This window comes from Myotis davidii, unplaced genomic scaffold (assembly GCF_000327345.1).
Source record: "Myotis davidii unplaced genomic scaffold, ASM32734v1 scaffold72, whole genome shotgun sequence".
Classification (NCBI taxonomy): Eukaryota; Metazoa; Chordata; class Mammalia; order Chiroptera; family Vespertilionidae; genus Myotis; species Myotis davidii.
In genome coordinates this window covers 2,791,779-2,796,915 of record NW_006284618.1, presented here as the reverse complement: position 1 = coordinate 2,796,915, position 5,137 = coordinate 2,791,779, and positions in this window count along the sequence as shown.

Genomic DNA, 5,137 nt, shown 5'->3' with positions numbered 1-5,137 from the left:
ATTTGTATTATTGATTGCAGAGAGGAAGGGAGAGGGAGAAAGAGATAGAAACATCAATGATGAGAGAGAATCATTGATCGGCTGCCTCCTGCACGCCCCACACTGGGGACTGAGCCCGTAATCCAGGCACGTGCACTGACCTGGAATTGAACTGGGACCTTCTGGTTCATAGGTCGACGCTCAACCGCTGAGCCAAGCCAGCTGGGTCCCAGTCTCTTATTTAAAACACAGAAGCCCTAAAAACCCAGTCAACACTGAAACAGGGAAAAACTTTCTCACCCACACTTTGCTGACGTTACATGCCACTTTTACCTTATGCCTGGTGCCTTCGCCAGGCGAGTCCCTGCCTGCTTGTGATCTGGTGAGCTTTTGTGACTTCCAGAATGAGGTTCCATCAGAGCCCAGCAACATAGCCACGATGGCCAATGCTGACCTGGCACTGCTCTGTGCCAAGCATTGCCCACCTGGTGTGTCCTGGGAGGTGGATCACATGACCTGTTTTACAGGTGAGGACTCTGGAGCACAGAGAGGTTTGGGAACTTGTTCAAAGTCACACAGCTAATAGGTCCCGTGCTCTGCACTGTGTCCCTGCCTCTCGTGCTATTGCCTCCTTTATGATGGTGACTTGATTTCACCGGGAATCCTGCAGTGATGGCTCTGGGGTGGTTCTTGTGTGGCTGCTGATCACAGTTAGCCCACAGCAGGCTGCTCAGTGTGTGTGTCCTTCAGTTATTTCCTTTGGATGCGTCCCTGGGACCAGACGGGGCTGTTCCTTCACCGGGCAGAGTTGCTGTGGGCCCAGGAGGGAGGAGAGGGAGATAAACACCGGGGGTGTGTGTGGTGTCAAAGGGAGTTTTAGAAGTGACATGTGCTCATGGGGGTGTCCTCGGGTCAGGACCCGCTCTCAGCTCCCACAGTGGCACACGGGTCCTGACGATTCTCGTGTTGAGTCTCGTGTCTACTGTTTAAACTTAAGGTAGAAGAGTACGATTTCTCATCTAACTCGATAGGCGTGATTGTGGTGGCTGGTAGCTCTTCAGAAATGCTTCTAGGCTGCATCGTGTTTTAAAATTCAGTTGGTTGACCAAACGTCGTCTTTTCTTTCCTGGGAAGCAATTGCATCTTCAGAGAAATGAGCTCTGCACAATCCCGCGAGACTTCTTTCAGCTGCTGCCCAACCTCACCTGGCTGGACCTGCGGCACAACAGGATTCAGGTGCTTCCGTCCGGGATTGGCTCTCACAGGCAAGTCGCGCTCCTGTTCCCGACTCAAAGTCCCCATCCCTTCCACACGTCTGAGAGCCTGCTCTGTTGCTGCTCAGCTCCTCCTGGTTGAATTTTGACTTCAGAATGGAAGCATTTAATAGTATTTTTGAGGCTGGCCAGGTGGTGCAATGGCTGAGTGTACAAATTCATGGGGCTATTGTTGTAACTCAGGACACTTAGCAGCTGAGGGCGCCAGTGCCTTTGTTGGACCGGCCGTGTGGGGTTTGTAATGTCTGGGTCCATCTCTGACTCGTTGTGTGAAACTGCCTGAAGGGTCGGAAATACAAGCACTTGTATCCGAAACGAGAAATTCTGCCCATTTTGGAAGAGTGAATGTGTGCTCTCCTGCTCTGACTCCAGAGATTCCCAGCACCCCCACTTCAGAGACCTGGGCCCTCCCCAGCAGCTGACTAGCAGCTGGCATCCTCAGCATGGCCTCCGGGAGCCATGCTCACCAGGAGGTCCCCTCCCCTCCTGGCCCCTTTGCCTCCTGTACCCAGGCCTTCCCCCAGGGCTTCTTACCCTTTGACACCTTCTGAGAAACACTTCAGGCCCTCCTTCTGTGTCAGCGCATCTGGGCAGAGAAAGCACATGCAAAGGTCCTGGGGCGGGCATGTGCTTGGAGACGTAAGGGACACAGGGAGGCCAGCATGGTCGGCCAAACTCGTAGGTCATAGCTGCTGTTTAGGATTTCATTTTGAAAGAGGGTCATAGGGAGCGCCAATAGGGTCAAGCATGAACCGCATCCAGCATGGCCAGGGGTGAACCTGAGGAGGGGCAGTGAAGGATTAGAGAAGACAGACAAGACAATACAGTTGGGGCCAGGTAGGATCACTGTGCCTGGATGAGGAAACAGTGACAGCCTGTAAGCTGAAGCTTTATTTTATACTCAGATCACACAAAGCAAGAAAAGGGGAGTGGTCAACATGTTTACCATGTTCTTGCAAGTTTCATTACTCAAGCCTTGTTTTGGCAGCACTTAGTGCACCTCCCTCAGCCCATTAGCTACCCAAGAACAAGGGAGGACTGTAAGGTCAAGCTTAATTGTGCTAGGAGGGCTCTGCCCTCCAAGCTGGGACTTGAATGTGGCTCTGCCACAGGTCAGTCCGAGGCTTGACCCTATAGCCGCTCCCCACAGAGGGTTTGAGTGGATGGGGGTGGAATTTGACTTGGCTTTCAGATCACTGTAGGGAGGGGCGAGAGTGGCAACAGTGAGGCCACGTAGGAAGCCACTGCAGCAGTGCATGCGCGAGGTGGTGCCCGGGCAAGGCTGGACACTGCAGAGCTGCACTGGGCTTGGGAGCTGGTGGGGCTCTGGTTGCATGTGAGCATGGGAGGAAGAGAGGTGTGCAAGGGCACCCCCAGCTCTGACACGAGTAACTGTGCACAGAAGCCAGGTGGTCACTGAAACCACGGGGCACAGGCCTGCAGCAGGCCCTTCACTCGTCCGGCTGTTGCTCACCATTTTTAAAAGCAATTTTTAAGAAGTGAGTATTGCCCTAGCCCAGTCTGCTCTAGCCAGTTTGGCTCAGTGGATAGAGCATCAGTCTGCAGACCAAAGGGTCCCAGGTTCGATTCCAGTCAAGGACAAGTACCTGGGTTGCAGGCTCCTCCCTGGCCTGGGTCCCAGAGGCAACCAATTGATGTGTTTCTCTCACATTGATATTTCTCTCTGTCTTTCCCTTTCTCTTCCACTCTCTAAAAAAATCACCTCAGGTGAGGATTTAAAAAAAAAGTGAATATTCTGTCGCCTGTAAGAGTAAGAGGAAATGTCTCCGATCCTTGGTGCCTTCACAGGCTCCTTGAGGAAGCAGCGGATGTCATGATGAGCTGGCATCTCCATTAGGATGGGGCCAGAGCCAGGAGCCCTCTTCCTGGAGCCCTTGGGCTTGGTGGGGTCTGCGGAGCAGATCACTTATGGGGAGTCGTGTCCCTGGTTGCATAGAGCCGGCCAGGCAGGCGCATTGCTGAGCCCGATCTGCAGCTGGCTGTGTGTCTGGCTGTGTCTGGCTGTGTGACAGGCTGAGGCTGTCCAGGCTGCTTCCTCCTTCCCCTGACAGCTGACCCGAGTGGCCTCCCCAGCCCTCGGAGGCGGCCTGGGCAGGCGCTGTTCTTCACACGGTCCTCTTCTGTGTTTAGGATAATCTAGTGCTTTTTGTCCATAAATTGTGCAGAGAGTTAATTGCTACTCAAAAGGTAAAAATGAAGTGCTTTCCCCTAAACACTTTTCTTCTTTTTAAAAAAAAAAAATATATATTTTTTTTATTGATTTTTTACAGAGAGGAAGGTCAGTAGGTGGCTGCCATGTTGTGTGTCCCCAAACCAGCCAACAACAAGGATATCCCTGGTGTGGGGAGGTGAGGGCCCTTTGCCACCGCAGTTCTGTCGGGGCATCTCCGGAAGCTCTGGGCGCTGTTCCCAGTGGCTGCTGCGTGTCAGCAGATGTAAAGGGGCTAATACCCAGAGCAGCCCAAGTACCAACGCTCCCAGGAAGATAAATAGAAAATTGTCAGCCCTTGGGCTGAAGCCACTGACGAGCCAGAGTATTTGTGGTCCTTTCACACCAGATTTCAGCTGGGGACCCCTGAGAAGGGAAGGAGGAAGGGAAACTGCCGTTAATATACGACACGGTCTTCATTCAGGTGGAACCAGAGGGGCCGAGGCAGCATGAACTGGTGACTCCCCAGCAGGCATGCAGCCAGTCATTTCTGTTGGGGCCCTCCAGCCATCCTCTCTGCCTGCGGTCTCTTTTGTGCTAAATTTTACAAGTCATGCTAACAGGTGTCAAATATGGGGAGAAACTGCCCCAAAACCAGGTATCCTTGCTTGGGGACTTCTCTGGCCACGAGTATGTGAATCACCATCCATAAGCAGGGCAGACATGCCAGGCAGCACACTCTTGACCATGGAGAACATTTGCACAGAGCACCTGAAAATGCAGGGGTGCATCACACACACCTCAGGCACCCCCGTGTGGTGCGTGTGTCACCGGGTACCCACAGCCGGGCACTGGTTCTCAGCCAGGAGAATTTGCCTCTCCCTGCGCACAATTGGCAATGTCTGCAGGTTTTGTGGTTGTCACGGGATGGAGGGTGGTTTACTGGCATCCTGTGGGGACAGGCCTAGATGCTGCTATAAACACCCTCAGGCACAGGACCGTTCCCCAGCCAAGCACTGCCTGGCCCTGAGGTCAGCAGTGCCGGGCGAGAGCTCGGTCCGATGCTGGAACAGGTGACCACGCCTGTGGTCACTCTGTGGCTCTGTGGCATTGCTGCCTTAAAGAGAAGACAAATGAGCGGTATCACTTAGGACAGTTACTCGACTTTCTGCTTTTAAATAATATATGTTCTGTTTTGTTTTAAAGGTATTTGAAAACTTTGCTTTTAGAAAGAAATCCTATCAAAATGTTACCTGTGCAGCTGGGTAAGTACTCAACCAACCAAATAAAAGGTGGTTTTAGAATACAGTCTAGTGAGGTTGCTGCAACCTGCAGTGGCGCCAGGCATGGCCCCGAGGGGAGGCCCACGTGTGGCTCACGCCCTCTGCCTCTGTCCTCGGGCTCCCAAAAGCTGCCAGCGCCTGCGCGATTTCTACACCTAAAGAGTGACCCGCAGCCTAGCGTGAGGGGCGATGAAACCTTTCCTTTCAGATCCACCAACTTCTGCTTCTTTGTATTTTGATACGATGTTATTGGATGGATAGAAATTTTGGGATTTTTATATTTTCTTGTTGCTTTTGGCGCTCTGGTTTGTGTGGAGCGCTAGCCCTGTGGTTTCACATGCGTGTTCCCGTGCTCATTGGCTCGGAGTGTGTGAGTGCATTCACTTCAGCCTCCTCCTGGCCACCCTCACGCGCGCATGCAACCTTCCCAG